The 14,923-nt window shown below is 46.9% G+C and overlaps 1 protein-coding gene and 1 pseudogene across 3 annotated transcripts in view; one reads left to right on the forward strand and one right to left on the reverse strand.

Annotated features, from left to right (window-relative positions):
• CHST11 (carbohydrate sulfotransferase 11) overlaps positions 1-14,923 on the reverse strand; it is a 249,962-nt gene that overhangs the window by 200,390 nt on the left and 34,649 nt on the right. The gene's annotated exons all lie outside the window — the stretch shown is intronic.
• Positions 5,788-5,906, forward strand: LOC120615266 (uncharacterized; annotated as a pseudogene).

Raw genomic sequence — 14,923 nt, forward strand, 5'->3', positions numbered from 1 at the left:
CAGACATTATAGGGTCTGAGAGTGACGTCCTCTCCAGGGGCACTTTATGAGAGTCAAATTAAATCTGGCACAGAGGTAACTGATAAACCTCCTTAATATCCCTTACTGGGCCTCCAAGAAGCTAACCCCTTCAGAATCCATAGAACTAATGAAGGAAATAAAGCTTGAAAATGTGTGTCAATCCGAAATCTTCCCTCCTACCCACAGGCTCCGGGCATTCAAATGAATGGCAGGCTTACTGACTCAGCAATGGTTCTTGACTGAAATGAGTTGCATTTCTTTCTCATTGTCAAAGTGACCTTAGCTCCTAAGTGATCCAGCGTGCTACCCAGTGCGAAAAAGTGAATGCACATAGCAGGTATTTGGCAAAAGGATCGATTATAAAATGCCTGGCTTAATTTCACCAAGCTCATCAACGGTCACTTAAGTAACACCACATCACAGTGACTCCACACTCCCCTAAAAGAGGGACTTCTTTCTGGTTCTTGAGTCTCTTCTGGGGCAAAATCCCCCTTCTAAGAATTCAGTTCAGCCTCTGAAGTGAAGGTAAAGGTGACATCATCTATAACCAGCTATTCCAGTGTGATCGGCTCCACCTTGGAGCTTATTAGAAATGCAGACCCAGGCCAGGCCTGCAAAGGAATCACAATCTGCTTTTAAACCAGATCCTGGAGAATTCCCCCACATTCAAGCCTGCTCTGTAAAGGGTGGTTGCAGGGAGGGGGGTCAGAAAGGCTCCTTCATGCACCCTGGTTCTCCCAGCCTTAAAACTGGCAAGCTTCAGAAAGAAGAGGACACTGATAGACAGAAGGAAGAGGACATGATAAGACTATTGAAAATAACTCCATGAAGGATGTCAACTCATTGTTGGTCCATCGTTTAGACAGACTGGGATTGAACTGGCTACCAGAGACTTGTCCACGTTCGTGTTGAAAAGTGGATTCAGTGACAGGTGCAAAGCTCTGCAGGGGGACCCCCAGAATCCCAACATGCATTGAGTTTTAGGGTATCATCTTAATTTCCTGGAGAATCTTCAGCGCCCTCTTATGTCGCATCCATGATTTTGTAAAAGAAACAGGCTGTGGGGATCAAATTCCAGCTTCCCCAAATGACTTAACTGCTCGGTTTAGAAAAGTTACTTAACCTCTTGAGAACCCTCTTCCGTGTCTTTGAGTGGAGATGACAGCCCAGATGGGGAGGATTAAGAGGGTGAAACAGGATAATGCATACCGAGTGCTTCTAGCACATCGTAAGTGCTCAATAAACATTAGTTATTGCTCCTTTACGGTCTATAACTCTGGAAGGAAGAGCCAACAAGTACATTTTGTCCCATGACCAGCTTAGGCACAGGTTAGGAGGGGTAGGGGAGGAAATAAACCCAAATGGTTACAACATGCAACAGAGTCACAGAGGCATTTCCTACAGGCCCTCCCAACATGTCCCTTCTTGGTGCCCTGAGCATACTGTGAGATAAAAATACCATGCTGCCTAACGTCTGCTGATTCCTTCTGGTTGCCATTCCTCTTTACAGCAGGTGTCCTTTTCATCCAGAATGGCGGGCGGTGACATTAGGCGTCCTGGAGACTCCCCTGGGCGAAGAAGTCGTTTTAAATGGATAATATAAACACTGTGGCCAGGGGAACAGCATGAAAGCTTCTCCCTTTTTTAAACTGTAACCACCTCCTCTTTCCCACCACATTAGCTGGGCTGCCTGTAGCTAGCTTAGCATCCCTGCTAGCTGAGCTTCCCGCCCCTGGGGTTCAGAATGACAGTAGCCTGGGGGACCTCAGGCATGTTTCTTAAGCAATTAGGCTCCATTTCTGCCCATCCCTGAAAGTAAAAGAAATGATATCACCTCATTGCTTCATAGATCAATTTGGAAGTGGCCGAATGGCAGCCATACCTAAGGGATGATGATTATTAAGGGAAAAGAAGCAAAAGATGACCATTTTGGTAGCTTGTATCCCAACACAAAGATCTGAGCTGATCATATAAGTCATATAAATATACTTAACAAGACATGAACAGACACTGTGCTCTTGGCTAAAGAACGAGGTGAATGAGAGAAAAACAAGAGCCAGGGTCCCTGCTCTCTCAGCTAACATTTGTCAAGGGCCAAGGCCAAACCAAGCACCATGCTGAGGCTAGCTGCATTCCCCACTTAATCCTCTCAACAGCCCTAGGACGGCAGGTCCAGGTATTATCTCCACTCTACGGGAGGGAGATGATGCCCAGAGACAACGTTAAGTAACTAGCCTAAAGCCACACAGCTATGAGCAGCCTAACCCCAGAGCACTGGTTCTCCCTGGGGGTGATTTTACTTCCAGGGAACACGTGACATTGTTTGGAGACATTTTTCATTGTCATAACTGGGGGACTACAACTGGGTAAAGGCCAGGCATACTACCGGGTACAAGACAGCCTCGAGCAACAAAGACTTACTCTGCCCTAAACATCAACAGTGCAGAGGTTGAGAAACTCTGGCCTGGAGCTTCCTTGCTTATCTACTGCACTATATGGTCTCCTGTCTGGTTTTCTAATGTGCCTGCAGAGGACAGTAAATATTTTTCTTAACATGACCATGAATCAGATTACCACAGCTCTATAGCCAATGATGGAAATGTAAACAAACAAACAAAAACCCCACCATGCACGCCTGGCTTTCCTTGGCTTTCTCCAGTGCTTCCACTCCAAGGCTGATTCTTCACGTCCTTCTCCACCTCAGTTTACCTCGAAGGAAACTGAGACATGACCTTACTTACCCAAGGTCACAGAGCTTTGGCCTTCTGATTCCACTGCTAGAATTCTGTCTGCCCTTAACGGACTGTCACAGAACCTTGTCAATAATGGACACAAAGTCCTCCTCATTTAACCCATCACTGACTTCAGAGAACTACCGGGGAGCATTCCAACGAAGTGAGCATCGGAATCAGCGAGGATTCTCGTCTTAAAACACAAACGCCGAGGTGACAGGAGGGCAATCACGCATCACCCGTCTCAGCACAGATGGCAGTCCCACTTGCCTTGGAGAAAGAGAACGTGGGCATCAGCCTCCTGCCCTTTGGTGTTCCAGGAAAAAGTTAACGACACAGAAAATTGGTTGCGCTGCCCGGGATTACAAATAAGAATTCTAAAGGCGAAGGCTTCAGGATAAACACACAGGGCGATGTTTTAATACCTAAGCCAGGCGTGACTCTTTCGCCGCCTTAATTTCACAGATGATTCCCAAATGGTAATTAAGACACTCAAACCAAATGCTCAGGGGGAAGAAATTCACATTCAAAACCCAGGAAGTCTGAACTGCATTCTTCACGATTATGCCTTAGAAATAACCTCTGAACATATATACATATCGGCTTAGGGCACTCCCACCCATGCTGACCCATGTGTCAGTGTGCAGGAGAGAAGTGAACGAAGCCCAAAGGGTTAACTACCCTACCCCCCACCCTCTCCCCCCACCCCAGGAACCAGGTCATTTTGAAGCACTGGTATAAATGCAAAAGTCACCCTGAACTTCACTTCTCAGGACCTGTGCACCGACAATCAAAAAGGAAATGGCCATAAAAACCAAGGTAATGACCTAGCTGAGCATCTGAAGCAGGAGACCCCTCCCTCACGGCTTACTCCCAAATCCTTTTACCAGAGAATTCCTAAGGTGAAAGGGAAAGCCTAATAGTTACGAACTCACTAAAAACATCTGAGACCCGCTGATGGGAGAAACATAAATGAACAGGCCCAGGTGCCCAAGGCTATTTCTTCACACTCTGGAGTTCAAGATGGCGTCTGCAGTGGGGTTTCTGTCAACATGCAACAGAGTCACATTTTGGAGATAAAATAAGCTGAACACTTATTTTATCTCCAAAATGCCTTTCCCTCTGCCTCCCTGGTCCTGTAACTAACCATCTGGCCTAGATTCAACTTGCTGAGGAATAGCAGCCCTTGTTTTGTGCTCCTTCCTGTCCAGAGAACTTCAATAGTCTTTTTCTCAATAAACTCCCTGTGTCTCAATAACAGACTAGATTGATGATTGACATACAATTTATTTCCTAAACCAGGACACTTCTGACTTCTGAAATGAAGAGGGCACGATTAATAATTACTCCAGGAAAACAGCCATAAACCAGGACTGTCCAAGGCAAACAAGGACACAGGGTCACCCCACCAATAAGGCCTTGGAGGGGTTGTTATCCTTACCTTGTTATCTCTGTCCCGCCTTTTTGACCAAACAGTACCTGAAACACCATAAGCGCTTGATAATAAATAGTTGTGGAATTAAATCTGTAAATAACGGGCACCCTAAATGGTATCACTGGACCAGCTATTACTATGGACGTGCCTCGACAGAGGATGCTGTAGATTATTACAAAATAAAGTCATACCAGAAAAATCACTGTTTCTGATTTCCTATTTCGTTTAATTTCTACCATGGATATTTTTAAAGGTCTTATTGATCGTGATTTTGTACATAATCATAATGATAATTAATAGTAGTTATCAGTTACTGAGTCCTATGTATGTTAGTTAGAGTCAAGGAACCTTAAGTACATTCTCCCTACACCCCTAAGAAGGAAAGCATTAGAGCACCTAGTGTCTAAGCAAAGAAACCCAGGCTCGGCAAGGAGAAATTATCCACATTAAGGTCACAGACTCTGGCCAAGTTCATTCCTTCCCGTGGACTGAAAAACTTACCCACCAGGATATCTCGGTTCCAAAGTGTTACTTTCCAAACCATTTCATGACTAAGACAAGGCGGCATAACATCCAGCAAACTAGACAAAGCCACGAAATTGGCCAAGCGTGGTCCAACCACAGCACGGACTCCATTATACATACTATAACATTATGTGCATTCAAACCAAACGCAAAAGAGAAGACCTGGAAGAATGCCAGCAAGACCCTGATAACGAGCAGACGACCCTTGTTTGAGAGAAAGCACAAAGGCAAAAAAACTGGCATCCTGATTTCCACGTTCCAAAATAAGTTGTGCTGGCCAGCCCCACAAATGGGACTCACAGAATTTTCTACGTGATGGTAAGAAGTGAGCCCCTGCTTTCCTGGAGGGAAGGGAGGGGGGTGCTGGGAGGAGGGGGAAGAGATCCTATTACTGAACAAAACTGATGAAAACTGCATTTACAGAGGGAAAGGAACATAGGCTGTGAACTCCATGAGGGCGGAGACTGAACCAAGGGTTTGCCCCAAAGTGCTCTGGCATTCAGTCCAACTTCTTTTTCTCAGTGAAATTCCACATAACCAAGTCTAGAAAATTCATCTCCCATGATGCTTTGATGTATAGCAGTTTCACATCTAACACAAGAAGTTGGATTTTGGGGGTTTTTTTTAAGTGATATACATCTAAGGTCTCCCCTTTACCCCACCCACTTTAAAGTATGTACGAAGTTCCCCAATCTATAAAACTAGGGACTTTCATGGGTACAGTCCTCAAGTTGCAAGTTACCGAAATACTTTACAATGACACAATGGGTTGTGACTTCGAGAACCTCAAATATACACTTGCGAGAAGACTCCTCATAAATACACTCCCAGGAAATCAGCTGGGCACCTCAGTTCCAACGAAGGGGAAGCACTGTCTGCCACACAAGAGATTCTCATCATTAGTCTCCCCGGCATCGATCAAGACAGGCTGTATAATGTTTCCACAACAGAGGGAGAGGAGTAAAGTTTTGCTGCAGTCACTAAATTCAATAGTCACCAACTCCGTGACATTCAATACTGCTCCCAAAAGCACATTCAGCCATCACTGATCTCACAGCCTTTAAACCAAGCAAGGTCTACGGCCACGCCATCCTGAACAAGCCCGATCCCGTCTGATCTCGGAAGCTAAGCAGGGTCGGGCCTGGTTAGTACTTGGATGGGAGACCACCCAGGAAGACCAGGTGATGTAGGCACAAAAAATAAAAAAATAAGAGCTTGTAAGCTGACAAGGTCCTTGCAATCTGTGAGGTCAACCAAGGGTTGTCTCGCCTAAAAATTAAATAAATAAACAAACAAACAAACCAAGCAAGATGAGCACTGTGTTGTTCCCTGTAGCTGGCAGCCAACAATACCTGATAAAGAATTAGCCTAAAAATTAACTGTGTTCTAAGAACAGCATAGAATAACACTCTCATCCTCACCACGCATAAACTGTAAACAGCAACGCACATTCCCCAACCCTACCTTCCTATTTCAAAGATCCCCATTTTGCCACTGGGCTGCAGACTAGGACCCAAAGTTACATGAAACCAAAGTACGACTTGGTTAAGATGGGCTTAAAAGTGGAAAATCAGATAAAAGTGTAAAAAAATAAAAAAGAAGAATGCTGCGTGCACATCTCTTACATAAACACCATCGTCTCGCTAAACAGAAAATGAATATAGCTAATTACATTTCTCCGCCCCACTGAGACCAAGCTCTGGCCAGTGGACTGGAAGCAGACGTGATGGGAGCCAATCCCAGGCCTGGCTCAGTAAACTCAATGTCTTTGTCCCTCTGCTAACTGCCTAACAAAGATGACTTTCAGAGTGACCTTCGGAGCCGTGTGTTGCAAATGGCAGATCAACAAGATGAAAAGAGCCTGGGTCCCTGAAACACCGAGTGAAGGAGAGCTGCTTAACCCAGAACTCCTACTCTAGACTGTTGCGTAAGTGAGAAATAAATTGTGTTCATTCACCGAAATCTGGGGATTTATGTTACAGAAGCTAGTATCACCTTAAACAACTCAGGCAGTCATGAAGAGGTCATTTATAAGCATCTAAGTTAGAGCCCCTACTGGATCTGGGGCTTCTTGACATGTGCCCGTCCACGGAATCCAGTGTCTCACGTCACTTGTGAATGTGACTCTTGTTTTGTGCCTCCGAAGCCACAGCAGTCTTTGGCCTTAGAATAAGGGTATCACTAAAGTGAGGTAAAACACCTCTGTCGATAGTCCCCAACAGGTATTAATTGAGCACCTGCTATATGCCAGGTTCTGGTCTAGATATTAAGGTACAGAGACATGTTTTCTGCCCCCTTGTAGAGGGGCAAACAGGAGACCCACCGATAAACAGTGTACTTCAAACCCAGTACAAGTTAACAGAAGCAGGTACAAGACACGGAACAGTAGAGTACTATTACCTGTTGGCGGGAAGCTGGCTAGGAAAGTGATCAGAGCAGATGATGTGGCAAGGGTTTGAAACCTGGTAACAACAATTCCAGTTGTGACGGTGGTGCTGGTTTGCTGGCAGTAACGGTGGGTCAGCTCTTAGAAGGGCTGTCCCACCAAATAAATCATCACAAGAGATGTTTCCTGCCGCCACCATGACATTCTCTTGCATGATTATCACATCCAAAAAAAAAAATAATAATAATCATATCACCCTACGTCATAAGAATGACCATTGGGTGGGTGACGGTTTGCTTATAATATAAGAAACTGTGAGTTTAGCAATTGCGGTAAATTACAAAAAAAAGGACCCCATTTCTTCATCCCTCCCTGATACACTCCTTCGGCCATGTAACTTTTCGTGCCGCTCTGGGCAGGACACTGCCCCATACCAACTCTGAGCTCGGCTGTGTGACTTGCTTTGGTCAATGGAATCTTAGCAGACATCCTACAGGAGATTTAAAAGCAATGTCTGAGCGGCTTGCAGGCTCTTGCACCTTTGTCAAATCCATGAGGACTGGCCTGGGCTACGCTGCCAGAGGATGAGAGACATGTGGAGCAGAGGGAACTACCTCAATCACACCGGCCAAGGTCATTCCGGATTAGTGACCCTCAGACATGTGAGCAAGGCCGGCCAAGATCAGAGAGCCCTCTGGCCACCCAGATGTGTGAACAGTCAAGTTATTAGTGTGTGCTACTCAGGCTTAGTGGTCGTTAGCTGGGCAGCATTATTGTGGCAATAGCTGATAGAGTACTACTGTTATCGTTCTCATTTTATGCATGGAGAAACTGAGGCATGGAAGAGTGAAGTAACTTTATCAAGCTTGCACAGCTGGTACGTAGCCAAGCTGGAACGTGAAAGCAGGCAGTGGCTCTATAGTCTTTGCTCTTATCCATTTCATGCACCTTAACTTCTCAGTAAAGCAGTTAAGAGCTGAATCTTTATCATCAGGAGGCAAAGTGCTCTGCCTGGGTGCCCAGATGGGACCCTTTAGACTGGGGGAAGGGATCCTGATATCCTGCTAATTGGCAGCGTTCACCCCACTAGTCATTGATTTAGCGCTGGCAGTGACGGAAGCCATCTGCTCTCCCCAGGAGCTCCACAGCACACAGAGGGAGCTCGCACACCTGAGCTCACCCTGCCTTTGCCTGCAAGGCACTCTCACGGCTCACACCCTTTCCTCCGAAGATGCCTCCTGGGGGCTAGCACCTGGATCCAGGGAGGCTTCCTCTGCACCTGACTTCCTCCCCAAACTCACCCCACCGCAAAGCCTTCCGGCTTGACAGTCTTGAGTTTTCACATTTATCAGGAAATCTGCAGAAAGGCCTCTAGCACCTGCCTCTGCTCTCACCTCCCTCACCTCCACTTCTGGCTTCCAGATTGCTTAAACCTGGCTCTGAGGTTATCCCATCTGGAGGTCAACTGCTCTGACAGCCAGCTGTAGATGTCCCTTCTCCCCTCCCCACTCCCCCTCCTCTTTCCAAGTAATAAAGGATGGCTTGGCAAAGAAAGCATAAGCCTCTGCCAAAATAAAAGGTCTGTCAGAACAATGCTCAGGACTTACCGTGTCCTTTTACCTCTCCGCCCAGCCGGGTTTCCATCTCTGCTGCCCAGCCGGGTTTCCATCTCTGCTCCACGGTACCAAAGGTGACCTCTCTAACCTTAGCACTAGGACTTAGCACTGGCACACCAATCCCAGTATGCCCCTGGGGTGCTTACTTGAAATGCTGATTCCTGAGCCTCAGCCTGGACCTAGTGAATTCAACTACCCCAGAGAGGCCTTAGAAGCTCTGTTCTTAATAAGTTTCCCACGTAATTCTAATGTACTAACCCTTGTAGACAGCCTTCCTAGCGACGACCTCAAATTGGAGGCCTAGAGCGATACTGGTCCATAGTCAGTAAGTAATATGCATGCTTCATCTCACGTCGGCCTCACTTCAACTCTGGAAGTAGGTACCATTTTTCTCCCATTTTAGAGATGAGGAAACTGAGGCTTTGAGATGTTAAATGATTCCCAGGTCACATGGCTGATACATGGCAATGCTGGGCTTTGAACCTGCTCTGAAATACCCCTCTGCTAGACATCAAATATTTCTGAATGCTGGTCAAACTGGATAGCCATGTTTACTTGTCACGCTTCTCTATTATCCATAAAACCGTTATTAGAATAAAAACCTAGGAAACGGGTACCTCGTTTTCAGGACATCCTTTCCACAGTCACTTTTGGTGACTGAGTGCAGTATAACTGCAGTGTTTCAGGGATGTGATGAACATAGCTGATCTTACATCTCCTATTCCAGCCTCAGTTCCCACCCAGTGCCAGAGGGTGGGGTGACTTATGAGTGAAAATAACACCAGTTAACTTTACAATTCACCATCGCAGAGATAATCCTTTGCATCTCCTCCCAACTATTCCTATTTTAGCAAAACATTAGGCACAAAGAAGATAAATGAAATATTAGACAAATAGAACTGAAGAGCTAAGCAAATAATAATAATGGTAGTGAAAATAACAGCTACATTTATTGACTGCTCGCCAAGGCCAAGAACCCCACTAAGCTCTTTACAAATATTATCTCATTTGACCCCAAGTAACATTATCCCCATTTCACAGATGAAGGAACTTAGAGGTTAAGTTAACTTGCCCAAGGTCATACGGCTAATTAAGTAATAGAGTTATGATTCCAATCCATATCAGGGTCACCCTGAAATTGACTGCTCTAGAAAACGCTTGCTGTGTGAAGTGTGATCCCCAGGAGAGCGTCAACGTCAGCAAGGAGCTTGTGAGAAATGCAGAATTCCAGGCCGTACCCCAGACCTGCTAAATCATGACCAAGTGCAGTTAAGTCTGGGAAGCACTGAGCTAGACCAAGGTCTCTCACCTCAGCAGTACTGACATTTTGGGCTCGATCATTTTTGCTGTGAGGGCTGTCTGGTGCACTGCAGCATATTTAGCAGTACCCCTGGTCTTTACCCACTAGATGCCAGTAGTGCCTCCCCTTCCTCCCCAAGTCATGACAAAAATATCTCCAGCAGTTGCCCAATGTCCCCTGGTCCCCAGCTGAGGACCACTGGTTTAGAGGGGACCACGTTTGGCTGAGCTGAATTTCTGGCATGAATCAGAGGTTTATAAGCAAAAATTACAGAGGTTTGTCTCAGAGGGGTCTGTAAGCCCAAAAAAGAAGTTCTAAGTTCCAAAGACTGGGTGTGGCTCTACTTCTGTCACTGACTGCTCTGTGAAGCTGGGCGAATCACAGATGTGTACCTTGGCATCAAGTGCCAGCACCAAAAAGACTGGAAGCTCGCTGCATACGAGACTCACTTGGGAGTGGTTTTAAAAATACAATGAAGGCATGCTCTACCCAACCATCCAGAGCTACTAGGAACCCCCAAGTAAGGCCCAGAATCTGCTTTTTCAAGATATCCTAATGTACCTCATCCGCAACCTGGCTTTTATGAAGCAGGGGCCCTAAATTCTAAGATTTCACCCTCTTTATAAGTGACTCAGGCCTCCTCCCCACTCAGCGGTGTCACTGACAGCTGACTGAAGAAAACCAAATCACACTGAGACCTCGGGCTGCCATAAGCTGAGATCCGACCAGCATGCCCGCCCCCAGCAGGTGCTTCGGAGACACCGAGGTGGCATCCGCAGTGATGGCACTCAGCAGGACTGAAGGCAGCCCTGAGATGTCTGATTCTCCTAAGTGCATGGGCCATTGGTGCCTAAATCTGCCACTAATTCCATCAGCACAGCTTGATGGAGTCAGGTGAGGCTGCTCCAACTGACTGCAGTCCTGCGAAGTGAAACATACACACGACTTTTCCAACTTTTCTACCGCTATAAAACCTTGAGAGGCAGCGGGGAGCATTTCCTTCACAGCCACCAACTCTCTTGCAAGATGGTCATTAGAGAATGACCTTGAGGGTACACAATACCCCCAAGAAAGATAGCCAGAGAGCTAGAACCAGTTTCCAGATGGGAGCAGACTCATCACTGGAGGTTCTCCAGTGATGAAAGAAAGAAAGAAAAGCTGACATTCGCTGGGTGCATCCAACATGCCAGGCACTTTTCCTGCACCATCTCGTTCATCTCTATCCAGTAAGCCTCCCTCTGTCTTACAGAGAGAAAACTGAGGCTCCAGAGAGATCCCCAGCCCCTTCCACCACATGAGGGCACAGAGAGAAGGCACCAGCCATGAAGCAGGAAGAGGGTCCTCACCCAACCACGCTGGCACCCTGCCCTCCGACTTCCAGCCTCCAGGCTCTGAGAAATCAATTTCTGTTGTTTATAAGCTACTCAGTCCATATTTCGTGATAGCAGCCCAAGTGAACTAAGACACCAGAGTCACACACCTAAGAAGTGATACAGGTAGCATCTAATGCAGGCCATACAATGCCATGCGCCACCCTGAGAATGTTTAGAGAGGCATGTAAGTCCTATGTGCCAATAGTTTCTTCTCCTTGTAACTAACACCTTTAATTACATTATCTAGATCTACAGATTAATACCTAATCTAAATATTATCTAAGACCTCGCTATGCAAGGGTGGTCCTCAGACCAGCAGCATCAGCATCACTCTGGAGCTTGATAGAAAGGCAGAATCCTAGGCCCGGCCCAGATCTGCTGAATCCAGTTTGAGAAATGCCAATAAGACACTTATCTTGCTGACTCTACATAAGGAGCTCCTTCTGAACTCACCTCTCCTGCATTCTGGCCCTCAGGAATGTTGAGATTCTAACAAAAGTTTTATTCATTTCCATTGCTGTGCTTCTTTCAGGAACCCTTCCCCTCTGGCTCTGCACATCAGCCTCCTCCTTGTCTAACTCATTTCGCACTTGATAGTCGGAACTGCACAAGGCCTGCCAGCTACCCAATTTAGCGCCCGGTGCTGTCTCCCAGCTGGCTCACACCTTAATTGTTTCACACATGCAGGGGCGGGCCTAAAAAGATAAAAGACTGATTGCAGAGGGATGGAAATAAATCATCACTCACAAATCATATCATTTCCATCCAATTAAATTACTAGCAGTCTGGGGTGAAGACTTGAGCTCTGTTTGGGGGTGGGGGTTATTTTTTTTTTGACTCACTGCAAACCAACAGGTACTCCAAAAAGTGTACACCTCCGTTAACCGAATTACCTGGCCAAACCAGTGGGTTCTAACAGCCAAGCACTTAGAAGGCCTAAGGGAAGAGCAGCTGAGGTCATGGATGAGCTGAGCTAGGAGCCTCTGTCCTGCCCACGTGCTGTCGGGAAGAGAGGGAAAGGTCAGGTGTTTGTCCCAAACTGTGCCTTCCCCTAAAATCGGCAGGGGCCACGTGTCTGATTAAGAATTTCCACAGCGAATGACACCAGGGTTGGTCGGAAAGCACTTAAAATCTCTCCAACGACCTTCTGCAAACGCTCTAGGCTCCACGGCGCTCCTAGCGGGAGGGTGGTTCCTTCATCCAGCTTCTGGGGGCACCTGAAGGAACTCGGTACACGCAGACCATAACTCACAAGTTCATTTTCTCCAGGCTGACTTTACAGGGCCAGGCCCTGGGCTGAGCTCTTTACCAGCATTAGCTCTCTTGTTACTTCCTGGATCCAGGGGCCCAATCATGTGTCCACTCAGGGCATATTCTAACACCTGTCCCTCCTCAGTAATGTCCAGGCAGAAGGCTTTACAATCAAGGGCAGCAGTCCCCAACATTTTTGGTACCAGGGACCAGTACTCCTATGAGAAGCTAATGCCTGATGATCTGAGGTGAAGCCGAGGTGGTGATGCTGGTGCTGGGGAGCAGCTGCAAATACAGATGAGGCTTTGCTTGCTGGCCCACCACTCACCTCCTGCTGTGCGGCCTAGATCCTAACAGGCCAGGGACCAGTACCAGTCCATGGCCTGGGGAGTTGGGGACCCCTGATCGAGGGCACAAAAGCTGCAAAAGACATAACTGGGCTGATGACCCAGCTGTGAATTCAAAGAGCGGAGTAGTATCTCAAGCATCTTTCTCCTCTGTCTCCAGACTGAGATATGGATTCTGGAATGCTCTGAAAAGGGGCTCCACTTCCTGTCTCTAAGGCTAAGAAACTCAGAGCCCCTCCAATCTTCAAGGACTCGGAGGGTAATGAAGTGTCCTTCACGGCAGACTCTGTTGGCACTAAATGCCAGCCCTGCACTAGGGATGGAATCAACTCCCTCGATCAAACCTACCTTCCCGCCCGGGACCCTCCAGAGATCAGAACCCAAGGAACCTCCTCCCAGTTTATTCCCTGAAGTCACCAGATAAATCCGCCAGCCTGCTGCATTCATCCAATTCCACCTCTCCTTCCTTACTTCTTTCGGAGAATCAGATGCACTGAGACTAAGACCCGGTCAATGAGCCGCACACAAACCCAGGGCAAAACTGACTGATGGCTTTGTCATCCAATCAAAATCCCCCAATGCGAGGGGCTGGTAATCCCTCTACTAAGACAGGGTTTGGAGGGGAAGTATATGTGGAACTTAATAGATTCAGCATCACAATCATCACAGCACTTTGTTCCTACATCCCTTTCTATTGATTGCTTCTTTATTAGCTCAAGGAATCCTTTCTACCTGTTTCACAAACACCAAGCTAAAAACAAATGTCTTGTAAGACACCAAAGGGCAGTACACGTCAGAAGTTCATTTGCCTTCTTCCTTTCTTGCTCATTTCTAGCATCCTTGGTTCATTTTGCCCCTGATTAGTCACGTGGCTTAAAACAAACCATTTAAAAATCTCTGTGCCACTTATCACTAGGCTGGGACTGACAAATGCAAACTCTTAACCTCCCAACGTGAAAAATGAGAGGTCAACAAACCCTTAGCAAGGCCCAGGCCCTCTGAAGGGGAGGCAATATTGTACATTAAGGAAATAAAAGGAGAGCTCAGATATAAGCTGCCAGGTATTAATGCAAAGTAATAAACCAGGAAAAGCCCCAACAGCAACATTTTATGGAGACGAAGCAAGAACGTCTCCCAAGGAGGAGAGAGGCCAAAAACTGAGCTTCTAATCTAATAAATCACAGCGGGGGGGAAAAAAAAAACAAAAAACAAACCATTAACAAGGCCTGGCCAATGTATCTCAAAAGACAGCTACAGGGAAAAATAGAGAGAGCTTATGGGTCACCTGGGGTGCGGGATTAAAAGTTCACAATTGAATACTGCAAAGCTGTATGAATCTGATTTAGGCCCTGGGCTGGCTGTGCTGGGTGCACGGGGCTCAGAACGCCCTAGACTCTAGGGTGGCAGCCCTATGGCCACGGGGGCAGGGAGAGGGGCAACAGAGGACAGCAAGGGTGCGGGGAGAAGAGAATGAGAGGAGGTGGCACTGAGGACCCAGGCAGTACAGGAGGCAGTCTGAGGCCCCAGAGAACTCACCCCGTCTTTGATAATTCCCCTTCCTGCCTTGTTTTCTTTTTGGGTAGGGGGCGTTCTGAGTTCTCCAAAGTTGAGCTACCTGCTGTCCAGACTTGTGTCTCCTTGATTTATATAATAATGACTTCTTTATACTCACAGGCTCTCATAACCCACCGGGATAGATCTGTGTCCATTTGCCAGGGCACATTTTCTCCATGGCTCTCCCTTGACGTTTTCTTACAGAAGCCAAGGGTAAAGAATGCACAGTGCGGCCCAGAACTGCATAAAGTTAATAATCAATTGCTGCTCCCAGCTTGGGGGCAGCCGAAGAATAGCCCAGGCACCTTGGGCTATTCACTTGGGGTCCCTACTTCATCTCTTCCCACCCCATCCAGGCAGGGGACCAGAAGTAGGATCACAAG

Source organism: Pteropus medius, unplaced genomic scaffold (genome assembly GCF_902729225.1).
Source record: "Pteropus medius unplaced genomic scaffold, Ma_sr-lr_union100, whole genome shotgun sequence".
In the NCBI taxonomy this organism is placed as follows: domain Eukaryota; kingdom Metazoa; phylum Chordata; class Mammalia; order Chiroptera; family Pteropodidae; genus Pteropus; species Pteropus medius.